The sequence below is a fragment of the Solanum dulcamara genome, chromosome 11 (genome assembly GCF_947179165.1).
Source record: "Solanum dulcamara chromosome 11, daSolDulc1.2, whole genome shotgun sequence".
Lineage (NCBI taxonomy): Eukaryota > Viridiplantae > Streptophyta > Magnoliopsida > Solanales > Solanaceae > Solanum > Solanum dulcamara.
The window spans coordinates 51374924-51392544 of NC_077247.1; the positions used below are offsets into that span (position 1 = coordinate 51374924).

The window sequence follows — 17621 nt, forward strand, 5'->3', positions numbered from 1 at the left end:
AATTGGATTGAAGGCACAACGACATAGAATTGGACCAAGTAAAATTTGAGTCTATTTGGTTAAAAATAAAAGGAAAAACTACCATTCTAGATATCTAGACAAATTATTTATCTGAAATTATCTATTTACAAATTAATTATCGGAACTTATCGATTTTATAAATTAATTATTCGAAATTACCCACAAAATCCAAAATTTTCCCGAAAGAGAGAAAATACCAAAATGGTCCTTAATGTAGGGGTAATGCTTTATTTTGGTCCTTAATATATTTCACTTGATTGGAATAGTTCTTAATGTATAACAAAAATACTCATTTTGATCCTTAATATATTTCACTTGATTGAAATTGTCCTTAATGTATAACAAAATGTGTTCATTTTTGTCCTTTATCTTAAACTTAATAAAATTATCAAAAATAAAAGTGTTAAATTTAATTGTGAACCCCACGTGACTAACAAAATTCACTATTGTTATCTTCTTTGTTAGCTCTTAAGAAAAACTCCATGAAATCTAACAACATTGTTTCTACTTTTTCAAACAAAATTTATTTTTTCGTCTTACTTAAAACAGAAATGAATATTAGGTTAGTGGAATAATATTTTAACTAGATGAAGAGAATCAATAGAAACAGCTGCTCCTACTTCATTTACCATGGGAGAAATTGCTCTAATTAGTTTAAGCAAATATAATATTCTCCCAGGCAAACAAACATGTCATAATTAATTTACACATGAGAACAAATTAAATTAAAGAAATTCAAAGTCCTTAATTAAATTAACTAGAGAAATTAAAGAAAAAGAAACAGGAAATTAATCCCAACATATGTAATTAATTGTTCTCATGTTGTAGATGAGACAGCATCAATAGCAGAGCCTAATGGCCATGCAGCTTCAACAAGGTGATTTTTGTAATTAACTTGATGCACCACTGTGATCTTTCTGTAAGGACCAATGCCTGCAGGACAGAAAAATAAATTTCAGGTAGAAATAGAATGTATATAATTAATATATTGGGCCCAAAAATTAAAAAACTTACCAAATCCATCTACCAGCAAAGTGTATTCATACATTAGATCCATGCAGAAAGGGTATGTCTTTATCTCCAATGTTACGGAATACTGATTTCATGTTTTGCTTCTTAGTCTGACAAGCAAGCTTTGCTGCTTTATAGTATTGTATTGGTTGAGATATACCAGAGGGCTCTTTTGGATCTACTATGCCAACCTACAATTAAAATATTAATTAATCAAGCTAAGTCATGACAATTAATAAAATTAACTATAATAAAATTTCATTTTGTACTGTACTTACCACAGAAGCAAAATCATAGAAAAATGAAGAGACATGGAGATTTTTGGTTCCAGCCCCACCATCACCATTCCAAACCCCAGCAAATGAACAATTCTTGTGGTTGCAAGGTGCATCAAGCTGCAACAATTTTCTAATTACTGCTTTGCATCTCCTAACACTTGGACCATCTTTTTGTGCTGCAGCTTTATAAGCTACTCCATTATATGTGTAGTACCCTTCAAGTCCCAAAAAAAAACATGTTAAGAAAGATGCTAATTACAATCATGTGCAACAAATTAGGATTTCAAAAAAACAATTTGGAAAAAAGACATATCTTGTAAGTATGATGTTAAGGAGTAATAGCACTTTCGGTCCCTCAGTTACTGGTGATTCTGATTTAGTCATGGATAGTGGAGAGAAACTTATCTTCTTGAATTGCTCAGTGGGCTTTTCAAGATAAGCATGGTATGTCAAAAAAGAAAATTATTGTGATATTTGACAGAACACATTTAATCTTTAATTTATTGAAATGTATATTATTAGTCCTTTGTATATGAAATATGTTACGGAGTAGAATTATTTTTAGAACTATACTAATTATCGTCGTAGTAATACAAAGATTAATATAGTACATTAGATAATTAAGTGGTAAAATAATTAGTAATAATGGAAAATTTGTGAGTATTCACAAGTTAAAGGATCAAAAGGACACGTGTCAATTAATTGTATTGCAAATGTGCTTATTCAAATATCACTAGAAATCTTCAATCAAATACAAAAAAAGAAATTCAATAAGGGACGAGAAATGATATTAATCCTTCTGTTAATATGGTTCAATTATTTGTTCAAGGAAAAGTACCATTATGCCCTTCCACGATGCATGGACTGGTAGAATTTTTAGAAGCCTTCAATATATCAGCTCGAGCCGCTAATAGTCCATAATTTAGAAAACTGTATAGTGCATAAACGAATAGAAAAATAAAATTGCACGTTATTTAACTATAATTCGAGAAATTAATAAATCTATTAATTGGAAAATAATTAATTACTTATAAATTATATTAATGGAACCTGTGAACATAGAGGTAATAATTTGTTCCAAGAAGTGATCTTTGTTGGACATAAGGCTCTCCATTAGATAATTTAGGAGCATTTAAAGCACTTTGTTTTGAGACAGCATAAGCAATTTGGACTGATCCACCTCCAAGATCAATTGTAGCAATGGTGTCTGAGTAACTTTTACCCAAATTCCCATACAAATAGTTCAAAGCAACCTGCATTTTCATAAAGAGAATAAAAGTCATTTTAATTACTTTTTTACAGTTGGTGAATTATTTGTATGACTTTTGAAAAGCTCCTTTTTAAAAAAAATTTAAGTCGATGAGGGAACTACAATCGTTATTCTTCGGGTGTATACAAGATAAATTTCACTTCAGTATAATAGTTTCAAATCATAACGAAAAGGTAAACTTCACTAGGTAAGCCTCCTACTCAATCAAGAAAAGCATCGAACCTGTGACCCCCCCCCCCCCATTTGGGGGATTACCTGCTCAACCAGCTCGGTCTATTTTACATGTGAAAAGCTCTCTTGTTTTCCTATAAATTTAACCACGTGATCTTTTTATATATTTTCGTGAAGAAAAAAAGATTTACATTGATTTTGAAGGGTTCTAACAGATTAATTTCACGTATGAATATTAAATTTAATTTACTAATTATAAAATTAAGAACGTTTAATAATTTAACTTACCCAAAAATAAGAAGCTTCTTGGGTTCCTTCGAGAACAGAGACCCATTCAGCCTTGCAACTCAAAGTAGTTTCATTCTTCAGCAAATCTCTTACCTTAATCAAGGAATAATAATAAGAAAAAACAATAATTAAACTAGTTAGATTAATTTGTGCTATGAAGGATTATCAAATAATACAATAATTAAGATCCATTTTCGGATTAATGAAGGGAAATAAAGGGTAAAAAATGTACTGCTTGCAGAATCTTTTCGGATGAATCACCCTTTAACAACCTCAGCCCTGCAGTTGCCTGTATCAATTAAGATTAACCCAAGAATAATGTTAGGCTGTTAGCTAATAATAATATTAATTTCATTAACGATATGGATTAATTATGAATCTTGATCAGAATTCAGACTGAGATAATACTCTATGTCTTAAGTTATGTAGCATATTTGGAAAATTAGTACTTATAAATTAGAATAATTAACAATTTAAAATATCAAAAGTCATACAAAGAAATTTCGGTTGAGTCTGGAAATTTTAATTGTGCCATATAAATTGAGACGCAGGAATAGTAATTAACTGACCCCAATTTTAAGAGGGGTTTGAGGCTGTAATTTCTTAGGAACAACAGCTTCAGCTTTCTCAAGAAGGGGCTTTAGAGAATTTGCAGCAGCCTTTGGATCATCTGCATATGAACTCAGACCTGGTTTTATCTGCAAAGGTGTTAAAAGAAAAATGCTACAGTTTAACTTTTGATGAAATGTCTCTTTAAAATACATTTTGATATATTTTATATATTTTTAATTTAATACTACAAGATTTAAAAGTTACTTTACTTTTTTAAATTTTGTGTTAAGTGAAAATATGACAAACAAATTGAAATGTACCGCCAAAAAGAACTCAAGATCATTGGCAATATTGAGGAGGTCCATATTTGAGTTAAAACGGAAGACATGAACTCTGCTACCAGTGCTTCCAGCGTCAAATATCACAGCATAATTCTCCGAATAATCATCTTCATGCCTTGAAAATGAGCTCAAAGGTAACCCAACAAGTATCAACAAGATGATGAACAAGTGAATATTAGTATTGTGCTTCTGCATTTTCGATCTCTGCAGAAAAGCGCAATTATTAATGTTGATTTAACAAAAACAAGAAAACAAGCAATGCATGAGGCTGGGACACCTACTAGTAAATACCAAGATAAGGAAGGGAGAGAGAAATGGTACCTGCTTAAGTTATCAACAACTTACACCAATAGTACGCAGCTTAATTACCAACATTGATTGTGGTACATAACTTCTTCACTCTTAATTAAAGATCGCAATATGGATAGCTTTATCTTTTATATACAAGAGCCGCTGATTTTGCTTTTGTACCTTTTCACGCATTTTTTTTTCTTTTTGCTGGAGGTAGGGTACCTCGCATTATTGAAGAATATGACAAAAAATCACATTATTCACCTGCGCTTTATTTGAAAATTTAAACGGGAGGCTACAAACGTACCCATTAGGCATTATTGGTCCATGCTGAGTTCTCTTATCCAAACTGCCTAAAAAAAGGCACTGCTTTGAGAAATGTTATTTTCAGCACGTGAATGAAGCCAAAATTATTTTCTTCATTGGGCCCTTCCCCGTCCCTTCGCCACCTACCCATCTCATATTAATGAACCGAGTATTTGATAGAGTTAAAACATATTTTGCACGCGACTACCTTATTATATATATATATACCTATCATATATATTAATTCTATCAATACTTTCAAATAATTATTTATCTTATTATTATATTAAAAGTTTTCTATCATATATTTAGGAAGACACCTAGATACATATGTTTTTGATATCAGATACACTAAAAATAGTGAGGGAGGCGAGCGAGATAGTCATTTATACCATATGCATGTGAATCACACTAGATACATACATACATACATATATATATATATATATATGTAACTGGTGTGATTAACATGTATCTGGGATACCAGATACATAGGAGAGTAGTGAGCGCGGGAGGCGAGCGACATTTGTCTATGCATCTTAGATATATGTGAATTCACTTGAATACAGTGTATCTAGAACAAATTACACTTAATTTTGACCCATGTATCTAGAGATACACGTATCTGGACGCATCAAAAATCAGGTAAGATTTGTAATATTGCAAACTAGAATATATTTAAGTAATTAGCTCATAAACTAGGGATATTTCCGTAAGTTTTCCTTTATTCTAGCATGGGTGGACTAAAAGAGTTTAAATGAGCAATAAACTCAGTTTTGAAAAAAAAAAATATGCCACATAGGAACTACAAATGAAAATTAAAGTGGGACGTGAAAGATTTAACACAATAGGAATAAATATGACACTAAAATTAAATGAAAAGGACATATATATTGAAAAAAAGTATAACAAAGAATAAATATGACCTTTTTCTATTTCATAAATTATGGGGGATTTTATATTGAGACTCCAATTAATGTTTGGTTTAGGCAAACCATAAAACAATTCAAAGATTCTCAGAATCATGAGCCATCTGCAGACGAATCACCTCTTCCGTTTTGATTCGTCGACCAGCAACCAGTTTGCCTGAATTCGTAATAGATTTATTCTATTCTTATATATATATGCCTACAACTGTAAAACAGTATCTATACTATATTTGTCATAATATATTGTTGAAATTGTCCACATACTCCATTTTCTTTATTTTAACCGCGCAAATGATTCATACTCTATTTGTTCACTATTTTAGATATGCATTAAACGAGTAGTGTGTATGAATATTTTCGAGTCACCAAATATAAGTTCGTAAATAATATTCTATTACTGCTGACTAGTTGATTGTAATGAAGCTCATAAAATTTGGGGTCGTAGCTTTAAATAATATGTAAGTACTTGTAATTATTGCTCTTAACAAGTCTTTATTTATTAAAAACTTACACGTCAAAAAGACTAGTTTATGTCGTCAATAGAGTATATTATCTACTAGTACTAACTTGATACTTTCTCAAACTCCAAAAAAGTCGTTATTGTTAGTTTTGTAAACACTAAACTATAGCAACTAGTTATTGTTTTAGCTAAAACTGCTAATTAAACTAAATTAATTGTCAAAGTCAAAACATTCTAAAAACTATGTTAAACATGCAAGTCACTTTCGACTATATACTAATTCTATTTGTTACTTATTTCCATGGTATAAATGAGTTTCGCCGATAAACATAAAGTTTTTGTATAGTTGAATTTTGATTTGTAAATAAACAATGTTTGACATCATCTAATATTATCAAACTTAAACAATTTTTAAAATTTTGAATTTATCAAGTTACGGTAGAGCAGTATAGGGAGAGAAAGAGAGACTTGCATATGGTATTCATCGATCTAGAAAAGGCTTACGATAAAGTATCACGAGAAATACTATGGAGATGTTTGGAGGCTAAAGGTGTACCGGTGGCGTACATTAGAGTGATCAAGGACATGTATGAGGGTGCCAAAACCAGGGTAAGGACAGTAGGAGGGGACTCAGAGCACTTCCCAGTTGTGATGGGGTTACATCAAGGATCAGCCCTTAGTTCGTTTTTATTTGTCTTGGTGATGGATGGATTGATGCGACAAATTCAAGGTGAGGTGCCATGGTGTATGCTTTTTGCGGACGACATAGTCCTGATCGATGAGACTCGTAGCGGAGTTAACGCTAAGCTGGAGGATTGGAGACACACCCTGGAGTCTAAAGGGTTTAAGCTGAGTGGAACCAAGATAGAGTACTTAGAGTGCAAGTTCAGTGAGACACCTCATGAGGTTGGCGCGGAAGTTATGCTTGGTAACCAGGCCATCCAAAAGAAAGGTAGTTTCAAGTACCTTGGGTCTATCATGCAAGGCAGCGGGGAGATTGACGACGATGTCACACATCGTATTGGGGCAGGGTGGATGAAATAGAGGCTCGCTTCCGGGGTGCTCTGTGACAAGAAGGTGCCACCACAACTTAAGGGCAAGTTCTACAAAGTGGTTGTTAGACCGGCTATGTTATATGGGGCGGAGTGTTGGCCAATTAAGGTCTCTCACATTCAAAATATGAAAGTAGCAGAGATGAGAATGTTGAAATGGATGTGTGGGCATACCAGGAGCGACAGGATTAGAAATGAGGCTATTCGGGAGAAGGTAGGAGTGGCCTCAGTGGAAGACAAGATGCGGGAAATGCGACTTAGGTGGTTTGGGCATGTGAAGAGAAGAGACACAGATGCCCCAGTGAGGAGGTGTGAGAGGTTGTCCATGGATGGTTTCAGAAGAGGTAGGGGTAGGTCGAAGAAATATTGGGGAGAGGTGATTAGACAAGACATGACGCAGTTATAGCTTACCGAGGACATGACCTTAGATAAGAGTGTGTAGAGAACCTACATTAGGGTAGAAGGCTAGTACATAATCGCGTTATCCTACCCTATTAGTAGGCGCATTAGCACACTATAATTTCTTTTGTGGAGGACTCAGATTAGGATAAAAGACTAGGTAATTCATCATTTGCACCATAGTAGTTGTAGTTCTGCTCATTATTTATTGTCTTTTGATTTCTGCATTGTATTGTTGTTTATAGTGTGGCGTCGTTGTACTTTGACTATCTTATCTATTTTATCTTATCTTATTTATTTATAGTAGTTAATGCCTCTTTCTTCCCGTACCACTCTACTACGACTTTCTCTTTTTGCTATTTCTGTTTTTATCTTGTTTTCTATATGTTTGCCCCTATCTGTCCTTTTATCTTGTCCTCTCTTAAAGCCGAGGGTCTTTCGGAAACAGTCGCCCTACCTTTCAAGGTGGGGGTTAGGTCTGCGTACACTCTACCCTCACCAGACCCCACATTGTGGGATTATACTGGGTTTGTTGTTGTTGTTATGAAGTTACGGAAATTATATTATGTGATGTTTATCAAATTAACTTTGCAGACATTTTCTATAAAATGAATTTCATTAACTTAATTTGCATCCATATACTATACCATACAGTGTTAGAATTGAAGTGCTTTTATGAAATATTGAATATCTAAATCTTTAAATTTAACCAAATTAATAAGTCTTTAAATAAATTCCTGAAATTTGGTCAAGTACTTTATCCTCATTAAGTGGATAATCACAGACAAATTGGAATGGGCTGGGAGTAGAAATTTCATGAAACTTTGCTACATATAATTAATTGCAAACATACTGAAAAAATTCAATATATTAACCCAATAGCTTTTCTTTGTTCTTCCATTAGATTTGGTCACTTTTCTTTTGTTTTTGATTGGGTCCTATTATACTTTAATTAAACTTTTTCCTTATATTCGAGATGCGGTTATAACTTGTAAGCATGCTCCATGGGGGAGAAGGGGGGAAAAGAATATTTCGACCTATTTGACTCTCAAAATTTGGAACTTTTTAAAATGGTCTATTTGTATTAGTAATCAATTCGTAATAATTATATTCACTAGGCAAATATATATAATTTTGTATTAAAAATGTATATTTTACATAGATCATACAATAATTACATTTACTTGCTTACAATTTGATGAACGAGTGTAATTTTTCCTAATTTTAGACTAACTGAAAGTCTTGTTAATTTCATGATGCAACTAGATTGTTGGGTCAACCTTATATTTTAGTGACATTATTTGGACTTATTTGTGCTGTTATTTATTTGTTTAGACATATTAAACTTTGGACTTATTAAAACCAATTTAGTCGAGAATTATTCCTCAACGAAGATTCTCCAAAGTTGGATGCGGCAGATAAATATTGTAAGTGCGATCGCACTATCTTTGGCTGCAGCTACTTCCATTCATAAGATAATTTTTTCTCTGAATTGAAAAAAATATTTAGGTTTGAAATAACAAGATTGAGAAAGCTAATTATAAAGCTATTTTTTATGATGATAAATCAGAACAACAAATTAATTAAAGTGAAATATGATATAGGAAATACTAAAATATCGAATAACCGATTCACAAAAAGTGGTTTGTCATATACCATTTCGACAAAATCTCAAAATATGACCCAATCCAACAGAATTCTTTTGATTCATTATAAGTATGTCGCTAATTCCTATTTATGGCAAACCACAACACGGTCTCTCAAAGTCCCTATAGTTATTTATGAAGAATATTTATTTGAAAGTATTTCTTACATAAAATAGACGAATTACGAAAATAAAATATTGAGATGATTAAATGCTATGCATATTTAAGAAAAAGTATTTCAGAGATTGCAAAAGATACTATCAGTGTAAAATCACAAAAGTTTTGGTCAAATCAAAAATGTTTTTTACGACTTATAAATACTTCACTTTTGGTAAAAACCAAACTCGATAAGCCAAATTTATAAGCTTAGTCAAGCACTAGCTTAGTCTTTCCCTTACATTTCTTAAAGCTATTTTCAATTATACACCCCCTCCCACCCCCAGCCCCTAAACATTCATAGAACAGAACTGGTCCATAACCAAAAAGATTTTTAAAAAATGACTACCACCTAAGTTGTAATAGCCTCTTCTCCATATATAACCTTAATTCCCTAACTGTTATGCCTTGCACGTAAATCATAATAACTCATCCTATATAAACACCTTCCTTTCCAATTCCCAACAAGAAAAAACAAAAAAAAAGAGGGAGAAAAAACAGGTACTCAAAAAAAAATGGACTATCTGAATGTTAATAATCAAGAAAGTGTAGCTACTCGAAAAAAATCAATCAAGAGGATCAGTATTATAGCAATTTCCTCTATAGTGTTTGTTGGTTGTGTTGTGGCTTCTGTAGTTGGAATAACAACTAGCAAAATCAGTGGAAATTCAAACACCAAAACAATTCTTTTTCCACAGCTATTAAGGCTGTTTGTGACATAACATAGTACCCTCAATCATGTTACAACAGCCTTGGCCATCTAGCCACATCAAACAACCTTAAAGTTCAAGACATTTACAAATTATCTGTACAAGTTGCTGTAGAAGAGTTGTCAAGAGCATCGGATGAGTTCTACAATTCGCCACATTTCCGATCCTATGGCTATTAAGGCCTTAGAAAGTTGTCATGATCTTCTCTCACTTGCGTTGGATAGTCTGAATGACTCACTTTCTATACCAAATAAGTCGTTGCTCGAGGCTTTTTCTGACCTCAAGACGACGTTGAGTGCAGCTGGAACTTACCAGCAAATGTGTATCGATGGTTTTGGAAATATAACTGCTAAACATAACCTTCAGAATTCAATGGACTCAATCAATTCCTTAGGTGGAATTGGAAGAAGACTTCGTCTTTTGATGGAATTTGATGGAGATTTTCCGAGGTGGATGAGTTCAAAAGATAGGAAATTGCTTCAATCTACAAAGGTGGATGTTGTGGTAGCTCAAGATGGGACTGGGCATTTTACCAATATTTTTGAGGCTCTTGAGGTTGTGCCTGAGAAGAGTAAAAAGAGGTTTGTGATATATGTGAAAAAGGGTGTTTATGTTGAAAAATGTTGTGATGATTGGTGATGGCATGGATGCAACTATTGTTTTGTGGTTCTCTTAAATTTGTAGATGGCACTCCCACTTTCCAAACTGCAACTTTTGGTAACACTTATTGGTTACAAATTTTGAATGTGTGATCGGTCTTAAACATGTTATAAATAATAGTTATGTGGCTATACAAGCTTCTCATTAAAGGTAAAATGAAAATTTTATGATTAAAGATTTTCAAATTCATATCGTGATTAAAAACTGTTTTCCTATATACTTCGTGTTATAAGATGGCCGGAGATAGGGATGCTCACACAGCAATTACCTTAATTGTTTGAGCTCCCACCTTTATTGCTCTACGGGTGACTCAAATCCATGAAGTTAGAATTGAAGGTGGACTGCGCTTATCAATTATCACCCAAGCAACCCCTCTTGGTTTCTGAGTTATTTTATTCATGAATTTGTTTCTTTTTCTTTAGTTTTTTCAGAAAAAATATCCCCTTTTTTTTTACCAACAAAAAGAGTCGTTACAAGTGTGATTTTTCTTTCCACTATTGTATGACTGAGGCAGAATTTTTATTAAAAGTAACCAAATTATAAAGAAGCAAACACATAAAGAAGTGAAGGGGATTCAGTATATAGGATCAGTATAAATTTTGTTCCATATAAGTTGAACAAGTATTAGATGCGTCAAATTGGTGAAGCAAGTTCTTATTTGTTTTTCCATTTTTCTTCCTACGCCGCTGTGTTTGGCAAGGGATTTATCGCTCGTGACATGGGGTTCCGCAGCAAAGCATCAAGCAGTAGCCCTAATGTCAACTGCCGGTCTCTCTGTCTTTTACCGCTGCAAAATAGACGCGTACCAAGAAACACTCCAATCGCCAATTCTACAGAGAATGCAGTATCTATGGCACAGTAGACTTCATATTTGGTAACTCGGCAGTTGTTTTCCAGAACTGCAACATACTGCCCAAGAAACCAATGCCTGGCCAACAAAACACCATAACAGCTCAAGGCAAAATCGACCCTAATCAGAACAAAGGCATTTCTTTTCAGAATTGCACTGTTTGGCCTTCAGCTAACCATCCTTCTTGGGTAGGCCATGGAAGAACTATTCCACGACCGTTTTTATGTATACAACAATGGCGAGTTTATTGATCCTAAAGGATGGTTACCTTGGGTGGGTACTACAGCACCAGAAACTATTTACTATGCTGAATATAGAAACTTTGGCCCTGGAGCTGAGACTAAAAATAGAGTCAACTGGAAGGGATTGAAACTGAATATTACTAGCAAAGAAGCTAGCAAGTTTTCGGTTAAGCAGTTCATTCAGGGGGACAAATGGCTCCCATCAACTGGAGTCACCTTCAAGAAGGATGTTTAACAAAGGTTGAGTTTTGTTCTGTTTTTGCACTTCCTTTGTATTGAGGGGAGTTTCGGGGAGGCAGAATTGGTTTTACTTTTGAAGCGCAAAGAGCCAAAGGGCATGCTATACAAACAGCACCGCCTAATTCTCTGTCTAAACGTTGGTTGATTTGTACCCAAAATTTCAGGGGAAATTTCTCTGTACCCAGTGTTTTCTTTGTGGCAATAAGTACTCGAAATTAGTTGGGGTTGTTTCCCAGTAACAGTAGCAGTAGCAGAGAGTGAATCATCTCCTAGAGAGCAAGAGGTTATGAGAAAATAAAACGGATACCCAAAAAGTTCTGATTGAAATTGATTTTTAAAGAGTACAATGCAAGGAGGGGAAAGTGGTTCAGAATCATTACCAAAGGGTAGAATATCATGCAAAACACAAAAACAAATGGAAATATATTAGAGTTTCACAAGCGAACAAGCCAAGTAAAAATCTGATTTCATCAACTAAAAGGTTCAAATATATACTGAAATAATACCACACCATCAAAGTTAAAAATTCAAGACTGTTGACATTTTAATTTATGGGGACTGTATATGCTTTTACTCTAAATCTAATGGTATAGATCCACTACAAGTAGATATTAAAAATACAACTAGACTTTCTTTTCAACATATTTAGTTGTAACAAGGGCAAAGTCACACTACTTTTCCTTTGAAAACTGGTTTTGAATAACTGGGTAAAGAACACAAGGATCCAGCACAGGGTGAGAGTAGAATTTTAAATCCAGCACAGGATGAGAGTAGAATTTTAAACAGACTTCAAAATTCAGGCATAAAGTAACACTTCTAAAAAGCTAAAATGGAACAAAGATCTAGGTAGGCACAATAACAGAAATATAGCAATGTATCAGCAAATTACTAGTCTCAATTCTCAAACCAATCACCATTCAGTATAAACTGTTCTCATAAAAATTGCAGTAAAACAATGTACTAGAATTACTAGAAAACATGAAGACAAGCTCTGCCCCAATCACTTCAATGGAATGAACCTTGAAGAGTGAGTAGCACCAATACCAGGCCTACCGTGCTTGACAGGCTTGTATGAGATGGAGAACTCAGCTAAGTAGTGACTAATCATTTCAGGCTTGACCTCAAATTGATTGAATGTTTTCCCATTGTAGATTCCAATTAACGCTGCCAATCATCTCATAAGGTCCAATGATCATGTCCCTCAAATGTGTTCTCACAACCTCTGACTTCGCACCTAGTGGGGCCTCACGTTTCTGCATAGATATGAAATAAATGCATCAATGGCAAGACATGGACATATTTAACAATTAGAATAAAACCTATATTCCAATGTTACAGCGAAGCCAAACATGCAACCCATGAAACACTGGGTGCAAGCATTAAATCCTGTTTCTCTGTAAGGAGGCAGTTGCATGAGTAAAGAAGTGACATTCTGATGAATAGGACTTGAACATCAGAAGCCCTCTTTCCTGCTTCCCCAAACAATTATTGACAAGTAAAATTTCCCAGTCACAATACCTAGTACATGTTGATTAATATGTACAAGAAAATACACAGTACCGCCTCATTTGAAACTCAGCAAAAGAACAGGACAAAGTGAGTTGCAACTCTAACGGCATATGAAATACACAGCAACTGTGGAAGAATCAAAATATAGGGCAATCCCGCCACTTTGGATGCAAGTTGAGGCACCAAAGTGGCCATGGAGACCCCAAAACATTATTCTGCGCCTACGCACATAGTGCGCCACAAATAAAAACCTCACTCTGTGGAATACCACGCCACCTCTTAATTAACGAGGGAAGCGCTCGGCCTTAGGCGCCCAATTCTCAACATCTCTATGTTACTATCAATATGTAAAGACTGAAAACACACAAACTCATTTAAAAGATTCATTATACTAACATTGTTCCATCATGTAACAAAAAATTCAAGCTTTGCCTAAGGTTACTTAGTAAAGCAGGCATAACTTTGGAAGATGAAATATTATCCGGGAAAGGCCAATGGGCAACATTATAAATAATCAACAAAGATACAGCTAACCTAGATTGTCCATGTTCAATAAAACAATCAACTTTGAGAAAAGCATTAACAGGTACTCACTACAGCTTCACATTTCAGCTGTCTTTTAACTCGTGAGCTAAATTCACTCAGGCATTAAGAATTCTGCTGTGACACTAATACAGTTTTCTCCAAATAAATACATAAAATACAGGATGGACCAGGATGTTACTGAGGTCATGAAAAACAAAGTCATATTATCATACAAAATTAATTTTCATTCTTGTATTAGGAGGGCAGCATCGAGGTCCACGCATTCACTAATATAACTATTTCTAGTAATCCTTTACCATATAAAGAGTTGATATTTAGCACCATATTCAGATCAGTGAATAAGCCGAAAGGAAAGAAGAATAAACAATTCATTGTTCAAGGAGAAGCTAAATGGTAAAATTGTTTTTCTTACTGGCTTGCGATATTCTTGATCACAAAGCTATAGGCTTCCTCTTCAAACCCCGCTAGAACCTAACACAATTATAATTCAAGATGAGCCCACTTCACAGACAAGAAAACTAACTACATATTAAAATAGGAAAATTTATGTCCGATCACTACATCCACAAGTGCCTTCTAGTTCAGTTACTTTTGGTATAATATCACTTTGTTTCACATTAAAAATATTTTGAGGTAAAATGATCATTCGAGACAACACTTTGCAGGTTGATTTAAATATATATTTTTAATCTAGAAATAATGATTGTATTTCTTAAGAAAAAAGTAGAAATACTCTTAATTCGAAAATTAACAAAATAAGTGATCAAATTCACATCATAATTTATTGAAAAGGCTGACCCACCATTCACTTTTTGGGGAAGATAAACAATATTAATTGTAAGATCTGTATTTTTCCCCAATTATCACTCACCAATTACAACTCTTCCACTAAACAACACCTATGAGACTGTTTGCTTAGGCTCATGCACAGATTTACGTTCAATAAGCTCAGGGTTTTACACTCCTACATTAATGCAAGTTCATACAAAGCAAATCAATAACAATTTAACAACATACATTTGCAAAAAAAGTTATATACCTTTTGCGAGGACGAGCAGGGAAAAGCTTAACGAGCTCATCCTCTGTAGCTGAACTTCTTAAACGCTCTCTTCCTTGGCTGGCCGGTGGCAACATCAGCTTCAACTTCCGCCTATCCACAACAAGAAGAAAAAAAAAATCAACGAACTGTTAAATATCAGGAATAATGAAAGTATAAGCGTGTTGGTTACACATTACGAGAGAGAAACGTTACCATGTCTTGGGAAATGGATTGGCTGCAAAGCACCTATGGAAGTGACTGCGGCTAGGGTTTTGGAGAAGACGATGAAAGGTGGGATTACGAGAAGTGAGAAGAATATATAAGCAAGGGTATAGGGTTGGATTTATTTTTGATGGGCTGGGTTGAGAAAGTGGCCTGTTGTGTAATCTCTTAATGGGCCAATAGCCATTATAAACGGCAGAGATTATTTGGATTTAATTCGAAACTTGTTTCAATTTTTTTGGGTATTTTGGGTAGGTTTCAATTTTGATATTAAAGTTTTTACTTTCTATTTTGCAGGAACTTATATAATTAAGCATATTTGAGTTTTGTTTTGTTTGAACAAGTTATCATAAAAATTCAATGAATATTTTATATAGATACTACTATTTAATCTATATTGAATTATAATCAAAAAATTACATGCCTGTAAATTATGGAATAATTTAAGATATAAATTATATATGATTAGAGGTAAATTCAGAATTTTCGAAATGATGTATGCACTATTACAAAAAATGAATATGTGAAAAAGAAGCACGTGTTCACGTGATTTTGATAACCTTCCTAGTTATGTCTTTGGATATGATTGAAGATTAAACATTTTTCTCTAAAATTGCGATAAAATGACTAAACTTCAATCGTATAAAACTTAAGCCATAACATGTCTGAAGTTATTTTAAAATAAATAAACTTGCATTATTAAGTCACTACATATATAACTTAAATGATGACCTAAGTTGGCTATTTATGCACTTTGACCCAAGTTATCTATCAAACGAAGAAATATATTAAAAAGTATAAGTAACCATATCATCTTTTTGAAAATAATATATCAATTTTTAAAAAATTGCACAACAGTTTAATCCACTCATCCCAACCAATATGGTGATCTATTCATTTTAGGACATCTCATAGTGTATATGATACAATTACTAATAAAGCACTATATTAGAAACTGTAGAACAAGAAATTATAGTAATATTATACTGATTATTAGTATGGGTGAGTAAGTGAGACAACACTCAATTATCTATTAGTCATAGTCTTATATCTAAGATTATGTTTTCGGTAGATTGAATTTTTGTCATGTCTTGTTTAGGGACAGTAAAATCAAACCCAACCCGCCCAATCCAACCCAACCGTTTTAAGTTTGGGTTGGTTATTAACCTGCTCATTCACTAGCTCAATCCATTTCAACCCATAAAAAAAATGAGTTGATATGTAATCCTAACTGGCTCATGAGAAATTCTTGTTAAAATATTTTTTAAAAACTCTTTTTTTTTTCAATTTGATATGTTATATATAGCCATAATAAAGAAAAAAATATTTTTATCAAGTACTAAAATAGTTCAAAAAAACAACAATTAAGCTTAGTAAAAAGGAAAGATTACGCAGTATGGCAAACCTTACTACTATATTACGCGATATGGGTATAGTTTAAAATAATTACGGCTCGCACCAAACATATTTACTAGGTATGGCAAATCTCGCTACCAGATATACAATATATATGTATATCAGTTATCATTATACAATTTTTCTAACAAATATACATATGCAATTCGATAGATATACATATACAATTCGCCTCTCTCCTCTCTCTCAATCTCGCTGGCCAGATATACAAATATATATGTATACTAGTGTTTGTATATTTTGATATACAAATAATTCGTAGGTAACGATTGTATAATTCGCTATGACTTTTGTATAATTCCCTACATCATTTGTATAATAGCAAAATTTATGCTTTCCATTATAAGTAATTACAGAAACTATACACATATAGCGTAATTATGCTTAAAAGATTTGTTATATCTAAAAATTCCCCTAGTAAAAATTGAGTTATGCTGGGTCTTGATCCGTTATATAACCCATTATCTAATCCATTTTGACCCAACCCGTTTTGACCTAAACTAATTTGGGTTGGGTTAGTCTTGACCTAATTGTTGTCTTAACCCATTATGACCCATCCAAACTTGACCCAACCAACCAATTGTCACCCCTAGTCTTGTCTAATCATCTATTTCTAATACTTATTGAGTTTATATCTACCTCTACTAAAATTACCCATAGACAACATCCCACACTTCTACAATAGGGCATCCTGCATCTTCTCTTCATGTACTAGAACAATTTCAGTCTCGCTTTGCACATATTGTCCTCGACGAGTCCACTCATAATTTGACCCAGGTATCTTCATTTTTAATCTTATCTCTCAGAGTAAGCCACACATTCATCGCAATATTCTCATTTCTGCAACCTTTACCTTCTGATTCGTGAGAGGTTTGACTGACCAACACTCTGTCTCATTTAACATAACTGGTCTAACTTGAGAATTTTAAGATTGTTAATTTATTTATTTTCCTACTATCACATATGCTATACGTAGTAAAAACATTTTTTATGGAAAAATGGTCAAAAATGTCTTT

General features: G+C 33.4%; 1 long non-coding RNA gene and 2 pseudogenes across 2 annotated transcripts; 1 reads left to right on the forward strand and 2 right to left on the reverse strand.

Moving 5' to 3' along the window:
• Window positions 1–579: 579 nt before the first annotated feature.
• Window positions 580–4440, reverse strand: LOC129874679 (apyrase-like; annotated as a pseudogene). Its single transcript, XR_008762938.1, has 10 exons — window positions 4254–4440; window positions 3912–4136; window positions 3609–3737; window positions 3272–3328; window positions 3040–3132; window positions 2361–2563; window positions 2149–2240; window positions 1311–1525; window positions 1036–1223; window positions 580–954 (listed from the first exon to the last, which is right to left on the reverse strand). The product of XR_008762938.1 is annotated as an apyrase-like (transcript).
• A 5246-nt stretch (window positions 4441–9686) lies between these two features.
• LOC129874039 (probable pectinesterase/pectinesterase inhibitor 46) lies at window positions 9687–11868 on the forward strand (annotated as a pseudogene).
• Window positions 11869–12734: 866 nt separating this feature from the next.
• On the reverse strand, window positions 12735–15256 carry LOC129874964 (uncharacterized). Its single transcript, XR_008763037.1, has 4 exons — window positions 15181–15256; window positions 14968–15078; window positions 14341–14399; window positions 12735–13126 (listed from the first exon to the last, which is right to left on the reverse strand). It is a non-coding gene; the product is annotated as an uncharacterized LOC129874964 (long non-coding RNA).
• Between the last annotated feature and the right edge of the window lie 2365 nt (window positions 15257–17621).